This window comes from Peromyscus eremicus, chromosome 13 (assembly GCF_949786415.1).
Source record: "Peromyscus eremicus chromosome 13, PerEre_H2_v1, whole genome shotgun sequence".
NCBI classification, from domain to species: Eukaryota; Metazoa; Chordata; class Mammalia; order Rodentia; family Cricetidae; genus Peromyscus; species Peromyscus eremicus.
This window is the reverse complement of record NC_081429.1, coordinates 4,241,894-4,265,144: the sequence shown is the minus strand read 5'-3', so window position 1 is coordinate 4,265,144 and position 23,251 is coordinate 4,241,894. Positions and strand designations below refer to the sequence as shown.

The following is a 23,251-nucleotide window of genomic DNA, read 5'->3' as shown; positions in this document are numbered from 1 at the left end:
GTGAATAGTAATGCTTGATGCATAAGAATAAGGGCCCTAGTTTGGATCCCCAGCACCCACATAAAAAACCAGGCATGACTGTATGTGTGTTTGTAACTTCGGCATTGGGGACATGGAGATGGGTAACTTCTGGGAACTTGGTGGCTGGCTAGCCTAGCTAAAACAGGAAGTTTCAAGATCAGTGAGAGACCCTGCCTCCAGGAAAAAAGGTAAAAAGTGATAGAGTAGGATATCCAATGTCCTCTTCTGTCCTGCTCACACATGTGCACAGGCATGTACATCTGCTCACACATGTATACACACATAAAATCCCTGCACTGTTCCTCATTCTGGTCTTTGAAGACATATTAGTCAACACAAACAAACAAATACTACCTCCTCCAGCCCCCCACTGGGCCTTCTCATCACCTCCAGTTCTTGTGGAGCATTTACCAGAGAAGACTGCTCAGACAGGAATTACACTAACAGAAAGTCTTTATTAGCCGGCAACTACACTGGGTGTTTGGGATCCCAGGGTAGCACTGAGCCTTTCTCAGAGTGAGCTTTCAAGCACAAAAACCATGTTCTGGGTTGACACACTTCAGTTAACAAGAACAGTTGGCCAGAATTGGAACTATAGAAGACAAAAAGCAAGTTAGTACATTTTGAGACGTTCTAAGAACTATACAGACTCTGATGGATTAGGTCTTTGTTTTAGTTTTGGCAGGTGGTGCTGTGCATGCACTGAGTCTAACAGCCTGAACGGTACTTCCACTGAGTCGTTTGTGCTGAGGTCTGCGGCCTGTTACATTCCCCACTGGTCTTAGTGGGTGAGTCAAATCACGGACTCATCCTGTTTTAGTTTAAGATGCAGGGCCTCACTGTGCTGATAGCAGAGTAGTTATCCAGGGGGACCAAGAGAACAGAGACCAGTACCAATTATTTCTCCAACCATGGCAAGATTTTCTGTAATTAGTCCTGATCAATTAGCACAGAAACAACAGATTTTTTTTTTCAAAGACATACATAGTTTTATTTATCTCATGAGAAATCTAAGCCTCTCCAACTTTGTAGGACCATTTTTCTGCAAGGGAATCTAACTGTTGTTTTAATTTAGAAACTGAAACTTTTAATACCTCTAGGTCCTGATCAACCTATCTACTTAGTTTAGAATGCATAAGAAGAGGCACATTTAGTTAAGCCATTAGTATATGCCCACCAAGTAGTCTCAGAGGCCCAGTAATATTGTTGTTGTCCATATGAATTAACCCTTAAGGCAGACTAGCAGGTATCAGAATAAGTGGAAGCATTTAGCTTAAAGGTTTTGGATATTAGACAAGTTTTGGTCCCTTACAAGTCCTCTAATGTTAACTTGAACTGCCCCCAGTCGCACTGAGTTTTGTCAGTCAGTGGGCTGACAGTCTGGTTAGTTCCTATCCCTGTGTTGTATGAGGGTCAGGTGTCTAAGCATAACCAGCAATGCTGGTTGATTTCTGGCTGGGAATGGACAACTCTAACTCCAGGGTCCCTTCTTGGGGCACAGAGTCTGATTCGCCAGGTTTTTCCTATTTCTCAAAGGCTAGAATCTTACTAAAAGATTTTTTTAGAAAGCCTCAGTTTTATTACCTCAGTTCTTACAATGGAAACTCCTTTGTTTCTAGCAACCAGGGGGCCCATCACAGGGCATGTCTAGGATTGTAAACTGCCACGGACTGGCCCATTGGGGGTACCACGACTGTAGGGAGACCAGAGCTTGGGTAGTCAGGAAGGCAAGGATTCGGCAAATGACAGACAGACAACACACTCAGAAGTGGTTTGAATCTGCTGCAATTTTACTTCTGCAAATCAGTAGTTTATATACAGAAAAGAAAACTATCAAGTCATACAAGGAACAACAAGAGCTCGGCAATAATTCAATTACATCATCTTTAAGAAACAGCAAACACACAGTTATTAATCGGCGCTAGACATATCCCTTTACCCACAAGAATTTTATGACCCAAAGAACAGTCTGTGTGTTTTAAACTTAGTCCCTAGACTTGTGTAGGCTTCTTTGCGGTTGCGGCTGTGTCCTTCATCTTATCTCAACTGCTCTCTAGTTTATTATGCACTTCTGCTTTTCTGCTTCTCATGACCTGCTTAGCCAGTTTGGATGCTGCAGACCCTCTCTAAGTCTTTCTTCAGTTCTTTTATCACATATCTCTTCTAATATAAAACCTTTACCTGCTGGAATATGGACTCTTGTACTTTTACGCCTGTAAGGGGAAGGGATTTTGCTGTAGTCCTTAAGTTTCCCATGCTGAACTTCCTCAATGGAGGGGCCCACCATCTGCCTCCTATGAGATAACGTTTTCTACCATAAATCACTTTAGTTGGGATTCCTAAAGGATTCCTGTCAGGGACAAGGATAGAATCTCTAGTTAGTGGAAAAATACAGACCCCCCATAAGACAGGGAACTAGATCATCTTACAGTCAGGTTGCCTAGCAACAGGACATTGAGGCAGAGCCCTTGACACTTTCACCCTGTAAACATCCTATGCAAATATCCTTAGCTTGCCCCACCTTATGCAGATGACAGCTTCTTGCTCCCCCTACCCTGCAGAAACTATATAAACCCTCTTGGAGAAAAATAAAGTTGCACCTTGATCAGAATCCAGACTTGGTGTGTTTCCTTGTATCTCCTGTCCCTATCATTCCGTCCTTAGGGTGGTCGAGAACCCGTTGAAGCCCTGCAGGCGGGGCAGATTCCTAGTGGGTGAGTGTTTATTCCCTAGAAGTGCCTGAACCTTTATACTTTTTTTTATCTAGCGGCTTGAGGTCTTAAAAAATAGCTCATTCTGCTATATCTGATTAAGATCCATGTCCAGCTTCCCCTTTCCTCCATAGTTCACAACCCAAGCATTTATTAATTTTGGCTGTGCTTCATAGATTTATTAAAACATTATCAGAAAAGCAGTTATACAGAACCCATAGCCCAGGGAGCTCATGATCTGTGAAGTACATCTTCTTCGAGAAGGAAGCATAACACGGGCACTCTGCCAGGGACCTCCAGGGAGCTTAGTCCCGTGGGACACGTATCTCCCATCTGCTATTGTAGACATACTTGTTCATGTCACATGGACGACACTGGAGTTGGTGTGGCAGTAAATTATGTATTCCTATCTCAAAAGATAAACTCCCATATCTTTTCTCCAGACATCTATAGTAGGTATCAGCAAGTAAAAATCAAGATGAATTGCTGGTCTGTAGTCACACTAGCTAATACCTTTCCTGTTTCTGTCTTCCTCAGTTCCCAGGGCCAGGCCTGAGGGCCATGGGGGTTGGACCATAACCCTGTATTCATACCAAACACAAGACTCAGGAGGAGGAGATAGAGGGGTAGGGAGTGGAAGGGCCTGGGGCCCAGTGAAACCTTCTTTTCAGCGGGCCCACAGTCTGGAGACAGTCCATTTGGCAACTGCATCTGTGGCTTTCTCTTTCTTGACCTGGGTGAGGTGGATCCATGGTGTGATGTCAGCTACCTTCACCGCCGTAGGAGTGGAGAGAATCACCTTGTAGAGTCCTTTCCAAGGTGGTTTCAGTGCTCCTTTGGCTACCTGCCTGACCAAGACAGTATCACTGGACTGGAAGGAGGGGGGACCTGGTGGTGGACTCAGAGGTTGGCTGGGTCTCTGAAGGAGTCAAATGAATAGCCTTTATGGAGGACTGAAGTGCCTGTAGGAACTTAGAAATAGATGATTTAAGAGTTCTGCCAACTATTGGTCTCAGAGCCTGGAAAATAGTGGAGGTCGTCTTCTATATACAATCTCATAGAGGGCAAATCCCTCCCTATACGGGGTGCAGTGGGCTGGGGCAAAGCAAAGCAGGCCTACCTAGGAGACTCTAATGAGAATTTTGTTAATGTCCTGTTTATTCTTTTAACCTGGCCAGAACTCTGAGGTCTCTATGCACAATGAAGTTTTTAATCTATGTGTAAAGCTTTAGCTATTAATTGAGAGGTTTTGGCTATCAAAGCCAGGCCATTGTTGGACCTCATTGCTAGGGGGAGGCCAAATCAGGGGACTAGTTCCTGGAGGAGCTTTTTAGCTACTGTTTGAGTAGTTTTAGTTCAGGTGGGGAACACTTCTACTCACCAGGACAAGGTATCTAGCAAGTACTTTTATTCTCCCCCAGCAGGCCAGATCTTGGTGGAGTCAGTTTTCCCAGAGTTCACTGGGGTGTTGGTCTCTCATTTGGACCCCTTCCTGAGTAAGGGCTCTCTGTTTTGGACTCACTTGAGCACAAACCTTGCATCTGGCTGAGACATCCCATGTTAGGCTGCCCAGTCTAGGTATAACATACCTTGGTCTGAGCAACTCAGAAAGTTTTGTGGACCCAGATGAGTAGCCTGGTGAAGGTCTGTTATCAACATTGCTGCCAGTTGTTTCTGGGAGAATGATCCTTCCCTCTGGTGTCCTCCATCAACTTGTTCATTTCATTTTTGCCGTGGAGTCTCAGGCAGTTATCATGTAGCAGAATATTTTAATGTGTGTTACTTTTGTGTGCATTGCATTTGTTTAACTCTGTGAAGCTGCGTTACTGTGCCTGTCTAAAACACCTGATGGTTTAATAAAGAACTGGCCAATAGCAAGGCAGGAGAAAGGACAGGCAGGGCTGGCAAGCAGAAAGTATACATAGAAGGAGAAAACTGGGAGGAGGGGTGGAAGAGCTAGCAGCCAGAGGAAGAGGACTTCAGGGCCCAGACACAGAGCTACACAGCAAACCACAGAGAAAGAGTAAGACTTACAGAAATAAGAGAACAGGGAAAAGCCCAGAGGCAAATGATAGTCAGGTTAAGTTGAGGAAAGCTGGCTGGAAACTAAGCCAAGCTATCTGGACATTCATAAGTAAAAATAAGCCTCTGTGTGTGGTTTATTTGGGAGCTGGGTGGTGGGCTCCCAAAACAGAGCCATAAAACCCCCAACAACATGAGTATCAGGTTGCATGTCATCAGAATATCAATAGGCCCCACTGGCCTTAGGGTTTTGTCAACAGCCCAGCAGTTGAGGCCAGCAGTTTGTAAGGGAAATCTAATAGCCACTAGGAGGGCCAAGGTTTTTTAATGCCCCTTTTCCAGCAATGAGAAGCTATTTCTATTGTGAAGAAACACGGTGACCACAGCAACTCTTATAAAGGAAAACATTTCATTTGGGTGGCTTGCTTCCAGTTCAGAGGTTTAGACCTTTATCATCTTGGTGCAACACGGTGGTGTGCAGGCAGACACGGTGCCATGTAGCCAGACATAGTGCTGGAGAGGGAGCTGAGAGTTCTGACATCTTGACCTGTAGGCAACATGAAGTGGTCTGAACACTTGAGCATATATGAGACTTCAAGCCCACCCTACAGTGACACACTTCCTCCAACAAGGCCATATCTACTCCAACAAAGCCACACCTCCTAATAGCACCACTTCTTATGAGCTTCTGCAGGACAACTACATTCAAACTACCACACCATCTGAGAGCCTGGGTCAGATCATTCAGTTCTGCTCTCTGGGCTAAGGTACCTGGCTTGGGCCCAAATCATTTCAGTTAAAGTAACTACTGCAGTTTCTACATATCTGGTTTTATCTTTCATCTCCTGACAGTCATGGATGAGCACCTGCATCTGTAGAATATTATTTTAAGATGTACTACATTTGTTTAGGCCGTGGAACATTTGTTTAATGGTGCAAAGATGTGTTGCATTCTTTTATATTGCATTTGTTTAACTCTGTGAAGCTGTGTTACTTTGCATATCTAAAACACCTGATAGTCTAATAAAGAGCTGAACAGCCAATAGAAAGGCAGGAGAATGGATAGGCAGGGCTGGCAGGCAGAGAGAATTAATAGGATAAGAAATCTGGAAGGAAAAGAAGAGAGATCAAGGAGCAAGAAAACAAGGAGAGGAGGATGCCAGGGGCCAGCCACCCAGCTACACAGCCAGCCATGGAATAAGAGTCAAAGTAAGATATACAGAAGTAAGAGAAAGGTAAAAACCCAGAGGCAAAGGTAGATGGGATAATTTAAGATAAGAAAAGCTGGCAAGAAACGAGCCAAGCTGAGGCCAGGAATTTATAATTAAGAATAAGCCTCTGTGTGTTTTTTTAATTTTGGAGCTGGGTGCCAGGCCCCCCAAAAGAGCAAAAACAACCAACAATAAGTAGCAGAATTGATGGCAGTGGGTTTCTCAAACTGGACTTGAGGTTGGGCCAGGGGTCAGGCCTGGCACTGGGATACACAGTCACTAGACAGCAAACATACTAATGCTAATCAGAGGAGGGCCTGAACTGTGTCATGGGGTGCTGTGAGCTTGGCCCAGAATTAACTCATTTGTTTTCTTTCATTAAACTAGCAGTTGCCACCATAGCTCTTAGACAGATGGGCCATCCTGTGGTTACAGGGTCTGTCTTAGGGTTTCTATTGCTGCAATATAATACCATGACCATAAAGCAAGTCGGGGAGGAAAGAGTTTATTTGGCTTATACTTCCATATTGCTATTCATTATTGAATGAAGTCAGGACAGGAACTCAAACAGGGCAGGAACCTGGAGGCAGGAACTGATGCAGAGGCCATGAGAGGATGCTGCTGACTGGCTTACTTCCCATGGCTTGCTCAGCCTGCTTTCTTATAGAATCCAGGACTACCAGCTCAGGGATGGCCCCACCCACCATGGGCTGGGCCCTCTCCCCTCGACCACTAACTGAGAAATGCCTTACAGCTGATCTCATGGAGGCATTTCCTCAACTGAGGCTCCTTCCATTCTGATGACTCTAGTTTGTGTCAAGTTGACACGCAAAACCAGCCAGTGCAGGATCCAATCATATAGGGTGTTTTCATGGCCTCAAAGATTTAGTTAAAACTCCCTTTGTCTAGAAATTCTAGGTCTGGAGTAGAAGTCAGAGCCTTTTTGTTTAGCCTCAGTCCAGATTAGGGGTCCAGGGCCCTCCTTTGTGCTGATGTATGAAGGCCTTGCTATTTCCACAAATTCTGGTGTCCAGAGGCAGCAATATCCAGCTGCACCTAGGAACTCTGGACCCTGTCTCTTAGTCTTTGCGATTGGAATCTGAAGGATGGCAGCAATCCTACTCTGAGACAGGCTCCTTTTGCCTCCCTTCAGCTGGTAGCCAAGATAGGTAGCCTTCTACGAAGTTGGGCTTTCTTAGCCAACATTTTGCAGCCCAACATCCCTAACTCTTGCAGCAGTCCCTCTGTGGCCCTTTTGTAATCTATTGTCCCATGAAACCTCTGACAGAAGGGCAGGAAGTCTGCATTTAGTGTCTTTAAATCCTGGGGCAACCTGATCCAGGTATGCTGCCCACTGTAACCTCCCTCTGGGTCTGTCCATTTAAAAGCAAAGATGGGTTGACTTACCTCTGCCAGTGGGAGGCTGAAGAACACATCTTACAGGTCCAAGACAGTATATACCTGTTTCTTTTGAAGAATCGGACTTCTGTGTAGTGGCATTCCTGCTGAGCTCCAGAGAGCAGCACCTAGCCCTAATCCTTCCTTTGTTTAACCACACCTTTTGTTTCTCTTACCTTTTGTTTCTCTTGTTGCCCTATGTGAATCTTGTTTGAGAGTCAAGGATCAAAGAGTCTCCCAAGGATCAAAGGTCTATGCAAAACTTGATCCAGGAAAGCCAGAAAACCAAGGTACCTGATAGTTCAAATAATTTGCACCTGGCATTTGGTCTCTGGGAGCTCCTTTTGGGTTGCTTTAAAGGTATGAAAATTAACTATCTAAACTGTAAAAAAGAGTAAGTAAATATGCCCTAGGCAAAGGGTTAGTGCTTCAGTCCTTCGAGGCTGGACCACCCTGCAGCCATGATAGGCTAGATTCATTCTTGAGATGCCTCTGTGTCTTCATTCCATGGACCCATGTGAACCCACACACTCGTGTAATGACCACATAGCTACACTCCTGAGAACCAGAGGTCCCAGGTTTCTTCACAGGCAGGAGAGGTGTATTCCAGGGTGACTGGCAGGGCACCAGGGTGACTGGCAGGGCACCAGGATGCCTGTCTCTTCAAACAAAGCAACATGGACTGCCTTTCCCCTTTTGTTTCCAGGGTCATTGGGTATTGTTTAATCTGGACAGGGGTAGCTGGAGCTTGGTGTTGGGCCAGTTTTGGGGGGCTGGTTTCTCCTAACAGAGGATGAAATACCAAGATTTTGCTGGGTATCTGTAGGTCTAACTGCATCTCATCATCAGAGAAGGTGATGGTGGCTTTCAGTTTATGCAAAAGTTCTTCTCCCAAATCAGTTCTGTGTTGTTAAAACACCTTTTAAGCTACCTCCAGCCACTGGAGCCTGCTTATACCTTTAATTTTTTTTTATTACTTTTATAACTTTTTTCTAATATCTGGGGCCAACTGGGTGGCAAAGGAAATCTTTTTAGCCATCGTCTTTAATCTTTCTAAAAAGTACCTAGTGAAACTGTTTAAAGTCTCCTTGGTCAGTACTGAACAGAAGGGAAAATTTGTTCTGGCCAAGCTGGTTGTCTGGCAACAACCCCCCTGCATAGCCCAGTGGTTGTTTTTTGTTTTTGTTTTGTTTGTTTGTTTGTTTTCCTGCAGAGAATCGTGGGTTTTACGGATCATTGGTTGAAAACTAATTGTAAGCTACAAAAGAGAAAGAAATAGAACTTTCTTTTTTCCTTTGGGCTCAGCCCAGGGAACTGGGGGCTGCTTAGAGCAGGCAGGGAGCAGAGAGAATGCTCCCCTTGGGGAACTATTTCCCACACTCCTGTGTGCATTCACTTAGATGGCAAGGTGGGGGCCCTGGATGAAAGGCCCTGCCCCTCTCCACCTCTCCACAGGGACCCGTCCTGACTGAGCAGAAGTCCGGCAACAAAACAGGCCAGTGCTCCTGCTCCTAGAGTGGGAGATGGAGGGTTTGGGCTTTGTTTCTTTCTTTTGTATGTTTGTTTGTTTTGTTTCTCTGGGTGATCTGGTAGAGCCAAAAGGATTCTGGTCCCCAGTGACATGGGGCACAGGTCTTAAGCCAGGGTGTTCTCATGCCAGAGAAAGCCACTGGTCAATACAGGGAAACAATTGACAGAAACATGCAGAAAGACACACAGAGACACATACACACACAGAGATACAGTAAAGACAACCAGGGGTGGCCACCACATAGTCACACACCTGGACAGAAGGATCCACTGATATCTCACATGGATTCTGGACACTGGATCAGCAGCCATGCCTGACCACTCCTATGTGTCCAAACAGAAGATACCTTAACCAGACTTACCTCCAGAGGTGACAGACCAGGCAACTCTATAATTTGTTTCCCTCTGGGGTGGAGATGTCAGACCCCTCTGAAGCATTAGCAGCAATTAGGGAGCTCTGACGACCTGGAATATCCAGGTTGAGCACCCTCTAGTATTGCTGCCTAGGGGGCCAACCTCCAGCAGTTCTGGGCTCAAAGGAATCCATGGAGTCGGCTTATACTAGACTTTTCTGTCTGAGGGGGTTAGGGGAAAAGGCACACACTCTCTTGATGGTTTCCTTCTTTATTCTTCTGTATACCTCCTTCTGTGTTCTCTGTTCTCCTTTCTTATCTCTATCCAGAAATGTCCCTTCTGTCTCTCTTGGTGTTTTCCTTCTCCTTCTAACTCTCTTGATGTTCTCCTCCTAATTCTCTCATTCTTGGTGTTTTCCTTCTAGCCTGTTTTAATTCTATCTTTATTCTTTCTCTTATAGCTTATATATCCCAGAAAAATCTTTCAGGCAATATAAAAATTACAATGTGGTTACATTCTGTTTTTCAGATGAATTATTACAATGAATATAAGTAAAAAAAACAGCATATTTTCCATATTCCTTACATGTTTAAACATTTTACATATTACAGATGAAAAACAAATTATCCCAAGAATCCACATACATTCATACCCAAAAGTGTGTAAGCAAGGAAGATATTCTTTTAATGCTGCATTTTGAGATTACAAAGAAAGGACCAATCACTTTATTACTTATCTCAAAAGGTAATCTTACAAAAAAAATCTTAAAAGAATCACAAATCTAAACTTTTCTATATGAAAAAGAATCAGTCAGCTACTTTAAATCTTTAGGGTGCATACCCACTCATCAATAGTTTTTATATCAGGAGGTTGAAGGCAGAAACAGGTATAAGGAATTAATCATCACCTTTGGTCATCCACCAATCCTAGCAAGAAAAGTGTCAGCTAGTAATAATTGGGCTGCTTTGTTCTTGTTCCCTGACCTTAAAAAGTTCCTCACTCAACTATGTGCCTTTCTAAAACTTTAGATTGTCTTCTTGGGTTTTTGACCTCAAAGCTATTATCAAAACATCTGATATAACCTGAAGTTATTACAAGGTTTTGTTTCAGCTAATGATGCACACTAGAACTTGTGACTACAACTTTCAGCATTAATATTAAAAGAATTTGAGCCAGCCTGGCTCCTGGGACTCAATTGTTTTCCTTGATCATTAACCTGAACTGTGATCTATGCATCTCCTTAGGTGAAACTCATAGTCACTAGCTGTATGACATCTCCATGTATATATTTTTATTCATCAAAACTCTGTATAAACTAACATCATTATTATCAATTAGACAGTACAACTTAGGAAGAAATCATCTTCATAATAGTTCACAGGTAAAAATACCCAGTAGGATGGGATGTTTACATGAGATAAACATACTACATTACAGGCAGTGGGGATCTCCCTGTATCCATTCACACCATGCCAGATACCAGAGAAAGATGGCAGCAGCAAACATGTGAAGGCATAGCAAAAACAAAAGACACTCTGGGGTCTGGGGTCTTGGGGCCTTGCCTATCTAAGATTCATCCATTAGGGATTCTGCTATGAGCCACAGGAATATGAAGTAGAAATTTGGCTGTATATAGTAAAGCTATACCTGGAAGAATCAAGGAATTCTTCCAGAGGAACTCAAATCTCAAGGAGTATTTGGTGTTATTTGGCTTTTAATATATCAGCTGTTTCTTGCTATGATTTCATGTGTGCTCTCATACTAACAATGTGTACCTCTCAAGCATCCTAAGCCAAATGGCAGACAGAATAAGCTTTTCAGACCAACCGCTGAGCTGAATTAAGGTAAACACCCTTACTGAGACACTGCCTGTCCCCTAGGCCTAGGAGTTAGGTGCATAGCTTGTTTCTTGTGCAAATGAAGCTCAGACCCTCTTTTCTCTCATAGCCCAAATGGCATTCCAGAGCAATTGACTCAGAACAAAAGGACTTTTTGCATACCAGGTGCAGTGAAGCCATGAGACAGGTTTCCTATCTCTGAACAGAGTTACTCCACCAGACCAGAAGGCAGCAGGGTAGAGTTTGTGGATTGTAGGGGTGTTGAGACTGGGTCATGGGAAAGGGAACAGGAAGGAATAAGGATGGAGAAGAATGAAGATGAGGATGGAGATGGAAAAGAACTTAGCTAGAGTTAAGAAAGCACTGGAGAAAAAGGGACAGAGAGGAGCTAAGTATGAGTACAGAATTGAAACTGTGTAGATAAAATCTTGCCTCAGAGGAATAAAATAAATGGACTGTAGAACTTGATATATTTAGATTCTTTCCCCTCAGATTATCCCTGCTGTTTGTAGTGTCTTCCCCAGGACTCTGGTAGAAATCTCCTCAGGGCAGGCCCCCAAGGAAATTTCAGTAGGATTTGCCTCCTGGTGGACTGACACCCTGAAATCAACTGCCATCTGCTGCTCCTCTGACATGGCCACCAGCACTCTAGGACCCAGTGTCTCAAGGTCTGGACTCTGGGTTCTCACTGGAGCCTTTAGAAATGTTGTGGGGCGTTCATCAGAGAAGACTGCTCAGACATGGGATTAAGCCAACAGAAAGTCTATATTAGCCAGCCAGCAACTACACTGGGTGTTTGGGATCCCAGGATAGCACTGAGCCTTTCTCAGGGTGAGCTTTTAATCACAAAAACCATGTTCTGGGTTGACATACTTCAGTTAAAAAGAACAGTTAGCCAAAAGCAGAACTACAGAAACCAAAAAGCAAGGTTAGTACGTTTTGAGACTTTCCTAGAACTATTTGGACTTTGATGGATTAGGCCTTTGTTTTAGTTTGGCAAGTGGTGCTGTGTATGTGCTGAGTTTTACAGCCTGGATAGTACTTCTGTTATGCCCAGATAGGGACCCCAAAGACTTCACCACAGACCTTAGGTTCAGAATGCAACAGCATGGTTTATTTCTGTTTGTTTACAAGCCGCGGACAGGGAAGCTCAATCCAAAGCACTCACTCATAGTCGTGAGGCCAGGAGGAACTTGCTTTTTCTTTGTGTGGCTAGCTTTTTAAAGGCAAAATCCACAAGCCCTTCAGGGTGGGTGGGGGAGTTTTGCACGGGTGCAACTCGGATTGGTTTATTTCTATCTCTGTTCTCTTTTACTGGTTGGTGGTTACAATTTATTGCTTTGGGGGCAGTCCAGCACAAGTCCCAGGCTTTGTCCTTGAGCCACCATGGGGGCTGGCTGGCCAAGCACGTACTGCACATAACTCTAAGTTGGTGAGGAGCCCCAGAAAGTAAACATCTGGCTGAACTTTGAGCAGTCAGAGTGCATGCAGAAAGGGAGCTACTGCAAGGACTATGTCTTTTGTTCATGGTCCTCCCAGAAACTGCTTGCTCAAGTCTCAGGAAACTGAAATTGAGGCCTGATCTCTGAGAGAAGACTGAGCAGCCAGTTATGGCATCTGCTTGGTCCTTTCATTCCCCCCTTGAGTTGTATATCATCTCCAATCATGGAGATGTTGCTTTTTGGTAAAAGACTTTATCACCAGGGTAGTAGATCATATCAGAGACTAATTGGACCAGAACATAAGAGTTTTTCCATTATCAATGGCAAAGCGAGCTTTCCCTTATTCAGTTTTTGCCATCTTCAAGTGTGTCATGGGTTCAGAGGTAGATATTGGAATTCTAGCATCCTCAGTTTAGTGGTACCCAGACACGAATAAGACATCAGTAATATAAGAGCCAACAATAATTAGCAGAAGCACAAGGGCCAAAAGCCTTGTGATGGCTGACAGAGTTTCTTATCCTCAAGAAACTTGGAACTTTATCTCAGGTTCCCTATAACAAGAAATTCCCTTTTGATCTAACATTCCAGGGGGGGGAACAAGGACGATGTTTTCTCTTCTGTAATTACTTCCTGCTGACATTGGGATGTTGTTGTCAGGGCCCTGGAAAGCCAGAATGTTAATCAAAGACAAAAGGGAATGTTTTATTGACCAGCTGAAGAGATGGTATGCATATCGGCTGAATTGGTCCATATCAGCTTTCAGCAAGTTCAGGGCTCACAGTCATTTGCAGTAGGATGTCACCAGCAAATGATGCTTGGATGTATCTGTCAGCCAAGTGGAAACCTGTTGAGACAGATATAAACTAGGAACAGGAGTTAAAACTTACAAACTTATTTGGAACTTTTAGACCCATAGTCTTAGTAATTGTAGTATTATCAATTTGCCCTGAAATCCATATTGAACTGAAATTTCTTTGGCCCAATGAAAAGCATCTGTAAGTCTATATTTAGAATCTGTTTATCTTTTTTAAAGAGACTTGTAGCTAGAGTTTTTCTGCCTGGCCCACAGTCAGAACCAATCTCTCTCATCTGCCAGTCCCACAGCCTCTCAGACCTGACCAAGTAAACATAGAGACTTATATTGCTTGCAAACTGTATGGCCGTGGCAGGCTTCTTGCTAACTGTTCTTATAGCTTAAATTAATCCATTTTTATAAATCTATACCTTGCCACGTGGCTCGTGGCTTACCAGCATCTTCACATGCTGTTTGTCATCATGGCGGCTGGCAGTGTCTCTCAGCCTTCCATTTCCCAGCTTTATTCTCCTCCTTATTAGCTTTATTTTTTTATTCTCTTTAATTAATTAATCCATTGATCAAACAATTACTAAGCTGACAAAGGTATAGCTAGCCCAGTCATCAATGTTATCAAAGATCTGAGAAGGATAAACTCTACCTGAGTGCAGACTTTAAATCTATTTAAAAACAACAGAGACTATCCATAACCCAGACTGCCATCGTCCCAGGCTCCTATAGTCTTCATAGTGTTGGCAGGACAGGTGTCAGGACAGCATCAGTCTTGGCTGCTGGGCCCATAATGTGAAATTCTCCCTGTGGAGGAGAAAGACTGACCTTATCTTGTCAGTGTCTCATTTGTCCATTCTTCTATGCCAGATCCCTGGCAGCAGGTGTTGAGTCAGAGCGTCTTGCCCAGTGGTCGGTGTTGTCCGCAGTTCAGGTGGCATCTTCTTGTCATTGTTCCATATCTTCTTTGGAGACCTTGGGAGTCATTTCTAGGAGCTGGGGAGCTCGGAGTCTCTGTTTGCTATAGTAAGCTTTTTATCAAATAATGTAAATGCCATGTTCATCAGATCTTTGACAGGTTTGAGGACCATTATCTATTAAATGTATCTGAGCCAAACAAATCTAGGCCTAATCTTGAAAATATCTCTAAGTTTGGTAACAATAACCAGGCCAATTTGTTCTCCTATAGATATATTAGTCAAATATACCTCTTAGTTTTTTTTTTTTTATTTAAATAGAACAGTTTATGCTTTAAACTAGTATCTGAATAGCCAGATGACTAGTATTAACTTGTATTCCTTAACACAAAGGACATGCAAACTCAGACATTCAAAACCAAACTTACATGTGGCCACATTTTTCATTCATACCTGTAGAGTAGACAGACATTTTTACAACTATGACCCTTTGGAGCCTCAATGTAACAGCAGAATAGCAAGACAAAGAAATCTGAAACATGTTTCATTTTTTTTTTTATATATCTCAAGTCATTTTTTTAAATCATTATTTAAGCCTTTTTTATCCTCAGACCTTTATATCTTGCTTTTACGTATTCTAACAACTGTGGGGCATTTACCCAACCACCCCCACAGTTCCCCAGAGTTTTCTTGAGTGCGAGCAGCAGGAAATATTAGATAGAAGGATCCATTGCGGAGAATCTCGCGGAGATAAACAGATAGAAAACAAAGGATAGCCTCGAGAGGGCCTGGAACCTATTCCAACGGCCCGACTGTCTCTGCCCCAGGGTTTTTATAGAGAAGTCAAGGGGTGGAGCAAAAGACCTCCTCCCCCAGCACAGCCAAGTGCAGACCATCCCAGACACCTGCACTTAGGCCCGTGGTCTAATCATCCTCTATGCAGACCTGCTGGGTAAAGCCACGAGGAACCCGACAACGGGCTCCCACAGGTCCCCCTTTCTTAATATATATATATATATATAAAAAATAACTATTAATGGCTTACAGCAATCTCCATAGCTGTTACACCTCCCAGTATGGGAGTAGATGATGATAAAGATGGCATTTCTCTGTTGAATTAGGTCCAAGGTGACTACAGTAGTCTTAGCTGCCTCAAGCCCTTTCTAAACCATAAACTCTTAAGGTGACTACAAACTTAAAGAATCCCTTAGCTTCATCATTACCATTAACAGGTTAACATAAATATTGCTATACATAGTCACAATTCTCTCAATCTTACAACTCAAAGCAAACTCTTAACAGAACCATTTGAATTAGCATATATGGTGCTAAATATAGTTAACAGTTTTCTCCGTCTTACAACTTTAACTCAATCATTTGAATTTTCTTGCTAACAGAACTTAGGAAAAACAATGTATTCACATCAAACTTAAATATTTCTTTAACTCCACAAAACCAGGGTACATTAATATCAATAGGTTTCTGCAAACATAATTCAATCTCATAACTCCTTTTTTTTAAACAAAATCTCAAACCTAGTTAGAGGAACCCAAACTTATACAATTCCTATAAACCCATATTGAAAAGCAATCTTCTCAATCTAACCATTAACACTTTGAAAACTTAGCAAAATATCCAAAAGAATAAAACTCTTTACACTTTAAAAGTAGTCTCTTAGTATACCCCATTTGCATTTCTTACTAACAAAAACATGACATTAATCCACTCAAACAACTTTTGAAATTAGACTAAGGAATATTAACTTAATATTAACTTAATTAATTTTTTTTTTATAATTTTTTTTAAACAAAATCTCAAGCCTAATTAGAAAACCCAAACTTTTCCATTTAAACAGTTCCATTTGTAACAAAACCAGTCCCAGAAAACAGTTTCTGGGTCATTACTGTAAGTAAACTCAAAATTGTCCCATTGCAATGAAATCTATTGTTCAGTTCATTAAGTCCTAAATTCAAATGATAAATTCTGGTACTAGCCTTCCAAATATGAAGAAATCCAGAACCAAAATCTTTCTGTAGTTTTATCTCATTTTAAGTTCAAAAAGTTCAAACAAGAAATAAATTCTGGTATCAGGCTTTCACTTCAAAATATGAAGAGATTTTTTTTTTTTTAACCAAAACTTTTTGCAGTTAACAATTTTTGTTCAAACAAGCGTCTCTGAACTTATTCTTAAGCCAGAGACCTTTTTAGGTACAGTAGTATTCTAAACCGCACCGTTTTTGATGTTAGCTCAGGTTTTTCTGTGTTGTGTCGATTTTCCACGGTTCTCAGCTGCGGATGCCTTGTGCTGGTTCTGGCGTCCGCCATTCTTAGCTTCTTAGCGGCTTCTGGAACTTTTGAAAACTACTCAGACTGACTACTTTGCAGTCTACTAGGACACTTCCTTCTGTGTCTCAGGTTCTTTCAACCATATATATATTAAGAATAGATTCACATTTAACATTTACATTTTACAAACTCACATATAACGTATTAACATCTACTTATTTATATTCCTTAAGGAAACTATAGAACTACTTTAGCAAATATATTTCTTCTTATATACTCATATTTCTTATTTAAACTTACATTTACAACTAGCATCTTTACTTCTTACAAGCTTATTACTACATGTCTTAGGACTACCTTAGATTCTTCTTGCAAGCTTGTATTCTTAAAGGAACTCTATAGATCTATTTTACAAACTTATACAGGGCTACCATTAGCATATATTTAACTTAGCAAACACCTAAAGATTTCTTAACACAGATCTAACAAGAGAATTTTTACAAACTTACATATCTTATATCCTGTATAAACTTTATTTAAATCTTATAATTTATTTAAACTTTAAAGTTAAACTTTAAAGTTCTATATCTCAAACTATTTATTTAGACCCAAAATATCATATATTTAAATCCTCATGACACGCTTAAGCCTTTAAATTTTTATATCTTAAACTGCTTTCTCAAACCAAAAAAACATTTATTTAAACTTTTATCCTCATATCTCAAGCCTTCGTATTATTATAAAAATATTATATTTTATCTTAACCAACAATAATTTGAAACCAATTCTCTTAAATGATGGCAAGTATTTGTAACCCACTGAATGTAAATGACCAAAACCCATTGTTATGCCCAGTTCGCCCCCAAAGAAGCCATTGGGAGACTTAGGTACAGAATGCAAAAAGCAAGGTTTATTCAGATGAAGTCAAAGTTTACAAGCCCAGGCAGGGGGCTTGTTCCAAATCTCTCACACACAGCAGGGAGACTGGAAGGAGCACACCCTTTCTTTGTGAGGCTAGTTAAACAACCGTGTCTAGGAGTTTTACGAGCTGTCTCCGGGGTTCGAGAAGTTTGGGATGTTTTATGACCACTTAGCCTCTGCCAGATGGCCATATATTCTGACTCTGTGTTTTTCTAAGTTTCTGTAGCTGATAAAGCCACCTGGGAAAAAGGGGTCTAACTTCTTATCTACACTTAGGAATCCTGGTTTAGACTCCTCTTTGTCTGTAGGGGATAGAGGAAGGGGGGTTATTGAGGTTTCACACCATGTAAATTTTTATTTTTCCTGTGGAAACAAAAGCATAATTTTCCCAGTATCTTGAACTAGTAATTTAACATTTCTTTTTAAGCAATACCAGGACAGAGAAGGGTTAACAAGAGAAGCTGCTGGCCGGCAGAAGAGACCTTGAAGTTATCACAGTAAAGGGAGGGAGGGGGAGCAGTGGGCATAGAGCGTGTCCTTGACTGCCAGTGTTCCTAAAAAAAAAGTTTTTGTTAACTCCTCTGACTAAAGTCAGATTCTCTGCTCAGTGTTCACACAGTTTTTGTCAATTGCAGGCAGTCCCCATTGCCCTGTCCAGAGCTCCCGTCTTTGCCCGCCTGTACCGAGAGCACGCACCCCCACCCTCCTAAGAGCAGCCAGCTGGCTGCAGTCCTGATAGCAAGGGAGCTACGGAGGGAGGGAGGTGGCCTTTGCTATGCCTCTCTCTCCTCCTCTTCCTCTAGGAAAATAAGGGAGGTTAGTAGACAGAAACAAATAACATTTACACAGACAATCCAAGTACCGGTACATTAGCACCGAGACGATGGCCTCATTCACAGCCAGCAAGCCCCTCGTGCAGAATGCAAGCCCCACCTGGCAGGAGCTACCTGTTTATCTCAGTTCAGTCGGGGAGTGGGGGTGGGGGACCCAGTTCCCTCTATTGTGGCTCGCACATCCTTTCAGTGGGCTAGGCAAAGGTATAGAGGAGAAGAAAGGAACTGTCCCATAGCGTCCGTCACAGTCAAGTCAACAATGAGAACAATTAACACATTACATACAAGACCAAGGGCACACGAAAAACTTTGCCCCAACAAGACAACCAACAAAGCTCCAAGAACAATGACAGCCTGATGTGCTCTGGGGGGAGTGACCCTCCAGGCTCAATCACACCAAAAACAATCCAGACTCGAGGACCTCTGTCCTTAATCAAACAGACATCAGGGGCTTCCACATCCCTGTCAGTCAGACATGCACCTTTTTTTTTTTTTTTTTTTTTTGGAAGAGAAAGAGAGAGTAAAGTAACAATGATCACAACAAAACATACAAAAAAAACCCCACAAAATGGCTCTGACAAATTCCCGGGACAAAATACAAAGTGGCACTTCCTCCCACCACCGTGGGGGAAGATACCCAAAGATGCTCCTAAACCAAATGGTCACCTCTGAGGTGGCCTCAAATGGCTCGAGACCAAGAGGTCTCTTGCCCAAATCAGGGAATGAGACGTCTCTCTTTCCCTTCCAGGATCACTGTCCGGACACGTCTGTCCCAGTGAGAGCCTGCAAAGTACAAATCGAGCCTGCAAAGTACAAATCGATCGACCGGTACAAAACAACAGTAACATGACAGACACAGACAAACAGAGAGCGCTCTTACCGGTAGATGTCAATAAACCTCTGGACACTTGAGGGTCCTGGTGGGGTCTCTGGGGTTCCCGGCCAACGCACCAAATGTTATGCCCAGATAGGGACCCCAAAGACTTCACCACAGACCTTAGGTTCAGAATGCAACAGCATGGTTTATTTCTGTTTGTTTACAAGCCGCGGACAGGGAAGCTCAATCCAAAGCACTCACTCATAGTCGTGAGGCCAGGAGGAACTTGCTTTTTCTTTGTGTGGCTAGCTTTTTAAAGGCAAAATCCACAAGCCCTTCAGGGTGGGTGGGGGAGTTTTGCACGGGTGCAACTCGGATTGGTTTATTTCTATCTCTGTTCTCTTTTACTGGTTGGTGGTTACAATTTATTGCTTTGGGGGCAGTCCAGCACAAGTCCCAGGCTTTGTCCTTGAGCCACCATGGGGGCTGGCTGGCCAAGCACGTACTGCACATAACTCTAAGTTGGTGAGGGGCCCCAGAAAGTAAACATCTGGCTGAACTTTGAGCAGTCAGAGTGCATGCAGAAAGGGAGCTACTGCAAGGACTATGTCTTTTGTTCATGGTCCTCCCAGAAACTGCTTGCTCAAGTCTCAGGAAACTGAAATTGAGGCCTGATCTCTGAGAGAAGACTGAGCAGCCAGTTATGGCATCTGCTTGGTCCTTTCACTTCCATCGTGGAGTCAGTTGTGCTAAGGTCTGGGGCCTACTAAGATTTGGGGCCCTGTTACAAAGTGATCTTTCAAATCACATGCCTATCAGGTTCAGCTAAGCATGTTTTTTATTGCCCATTTTGGATTCAGGAGAACACAGCTTTGCCCTCTGGAATCTTCAGATACAATACACAAATGATGAATGGATTAGAACCAGAAGTAAATGTGTTAGCAATTGGTGTATAACAAACATTCTCAAAATGCAATGTCTGAAACAAAAAATTATTGCGGTCTACAAGTTGAATCATGTCTTTCCAAATACAACCAGAGTCACTCATGCTAAGGGCTTTCTGTTGGCTGAGAAGATAGAGGTGTTAAGGCACCAAAAGCCCCTGAGTTCACTCAGGCAGTTCTCATGGCAATGCAGCAGGATCCCAGAGAATAAGAATAATGAGAGGTTCTGGGGGCTCAACTTGGAACCAGCACCAATTCCTTCTATTGGCTAAGTCAAGTCAGGACCCCAGGGACAAACATATGCCTCACCTTGAGAGGAAGAGTTTCAAAGTCACACTGGAAGGACCTAACTGTCAGGAGGGTAGAGATAGGAGCCATATTTTAAAATGACACACAGCATGAGCATGCAAAGCATGACAAGAAGCAAAATGCCAAAGCTGGAGATATGGCTCAGTGGTAAAAGCAATTGCTACACTTGTAGAGGACCTGGGTTTGAGTCTCAGCACCAATATGACAGCTCACAACCAACTGAACTCCTGTTTCAGGGGATCTGATGCTCTCCTCTGGTCTCCACAGATACCTGCATACACACAGTGCACATACATACATGCTAGTACTCACACACATAACACAAATTTTTAAGGAGCTGGAGAGATGGCTCAGGGGTTAGGAGCACTGGCTGCTCTTCCATAGGACCCAGGCTCAATTCCCAGCACCCACATGGCAGCTCACAACTGTCTGTAACTCCAGTTTCAGGAGACCTGACACCATCACACCAATGCACATAAAATAAAGTTAAATTATTTCAAAAATTTTAAAAAGCAAAATGTCCTTTAATTAATTGTTTATAGAAGACACTAGGACAATGAGGTTGGTGAGGAATCAGTGGGCTTTGTTGGTTTTCCAAGTAAAAATTCCTATTATTTTTCTTTTCAGATTATGACAATGATGTTAGATTCACATGTAATCCATTCTTTTGGGTTGCTACTCCATTAAGTTTTTCACCTTTGTTTCTTTGGGTACTAACTAGGAACTAAGAAATTAACCTAAATGTATAGTTTATATACATCTCATCTTTATCAGTTAATTGATTCTTGTGTTTCCTTACAGTAACATGAAGGTAATGTAGAGGGAAAATTGGTACCAAGAGTGAAATCATTACTCTCCAGAAGTTGGAAAAACACTTAGAATTGCCTAATGGGAAAATCTGGAAGAGAATGCTAGAAAAGGCTTACAGTGATGTAAGAAAAGCATTGTGGGTAATTTTGGGGCAGAATTTGGTTATACTCTGTGTGCTCTGGGACTTTGAAGCAAGCTGACCTTAGAGATGATGGGCTAATCAGTTCTTACATTGATCCATCTGGAGTTGAATTTTGCAGGATGGGACATAATGATTTAGTTTCATTCTGCTACATATAGGTATCCAGTTTGACCAACATCATTTGTAAAAAGGTGCTGGCTTTTCTCCCATGTGTATTGTTGGCTTCTTTGTCAAAAGTATGGTAGCTTTAAGTGTCTGGACTCACTTCTGCATCATCACTTCTGGTCCATTGGTTAATGTGTCTGTTTTAATGCCAGTATCACGTTGCTCTCATTACTATAGCTCTGGAATATTAACTTGAAATCTGGAAGGGTGATACTTCCCATGGTATTTTTATTGTTCAAGGTTGTTTTGGTGATCCTGGGTATTTGGATTTCCATATATAACTTGATTAGTTTTTCAATTTCTGTAAAGAATTGCACAGGAATTTTGATGGATTGCAATGACTATGGCTTTTGGTGAAATGGCTATTTTCTCATTATTAATCCCACCAATCCATGAGCAGGAGAGGCCTTTCCAGGTCCTGGAGTCTTCTTCTGTTCCTCTTTTCAGTGTATTAAATGTTCGTTGTGTGAGTCTTACACTTCCTTGGTCAGATTTATTCCAAGATATTTTTGAGACTATTGTGAATGGATTTATTTTCAAGATTTCTTTCTTGATATGTTTTTCATTTGTATATTTGGAGTTGTTAGCCACTGAGATTCTTCTGGACCCTCAAATATTAAATATTACAGGCTATTGCCAATGCTCTTGTTTACCTTCCAGAATTTGATAGTAAGATACTGTTACTGAAAACACTACATACTTGAGTCACAGAAGACAAAGGACTCAAGCTGGCACCTTTCTAGGAACTCCACCCCTTCTAGCTAATTTTGGATGTGATGGGAGGTACTATGTACACTACCAGAGAAAAGTAATCACCAATCCCACCCCAACTATGAACACTTTGAGTTACAATAATGACTGGCCATGTGAGACATGCTCACTGGTACAATGGAGGCATGACTGTCATGGGAGTAACCAAGCACTTTCTGAATGAAAGTAAGGCCCACTCCATAAGTTGAAATTCAGGTCCAAGATCCTGTGGCTAATTCTAAGAGAGAACCTTCTCCTACTGCTCTACTAAATGGGCACAACATTAAAATTGTTCCTAATGACTTGTTATACCCATAAGATGGTCTCTCAACCCTCATCAGAGAATCTTCTTTTTGTAGTAGATAACAATTAACACAAAGACCCACAACTGGTCAAATGCAGTGAATAAGAGATGTTAGAATGCTCAACTACAAAGAGGACATCTATATCATACATCTTCCTTCCAAGGCTCAGCAATTATTGTAGAAGGGGGAACAGAAAGATTGTAAGAGTCAGAGGTGATGGATGACTACAAAAAAATGATGGTTCCTAGACACAGCAGGGCATTTCCACATTCAAAGAAGTTAAGACAGCATGCATGAGATGTGAGCAAGCTCAAGCTAGACAAAATCCCAGCATGAAGAGGGGAGGTGAGCATGAACTCCCACCCCTAGCTGAGAAGTTATTGGCTATTGATAACCATGGGGAGAGCAAGAGTCAGTTTTCTTTTTAAGGGTGTGACCTCTGGTGGGTTGGCCACACTCCAGGGTATATGGGTAACATAAATTGTACTTGACAGATTTTTAAAAAGACACAAAGTTGAGTAGGTAGGGAAGCCTACTGGGTCTGGGAGGAGTGTGAGAGGAGAGTGAATGTGATTTTAAAAACTGTAATAATTTCTTAAAGGATTAATTAAAAAAGAAGATAAAATAATAGATTCTTTTTTTGTGGAGATCTCAAAATAGAAGCGCATTAAGGCTATTGCATGGATGTTAGTATACACTTTTAGCCAAATTTACAGTGTAAAT

General features: G+C 42.2%; 1 long non-coding RNA gene across 2 annotated transcripts; it reads right to left on the bottom strand.

Moving 5' to 3' along the window:
• Window positions 1–12,177: 12,177 nt before the first annotated feature.
• LOC131923288 (uncharacterized) lies at window positions 12,178–19,720 on the bottom strand. Of its 2 annotated transcripts, none has more exons than XR_009382564.1 (2): window positions 19,167–19,720; window positions 12,178–13,371 (listed from the first exon to the last, which is right to left on the bottom strand). It is a non-coding gene; the product is annotated as an uncharacterized LOC131923288 (long non-coding RNA). The 2 variants fall into 2 exon arrangements; XR_009382563.1 differs by lacking the exon at window positions 19,167–19,720 and adding an exon at window positions 14,032–16,468.
• Between the last annotated feature and the right edge of the window lie 3,531 nt (window positions 19,721–23,251).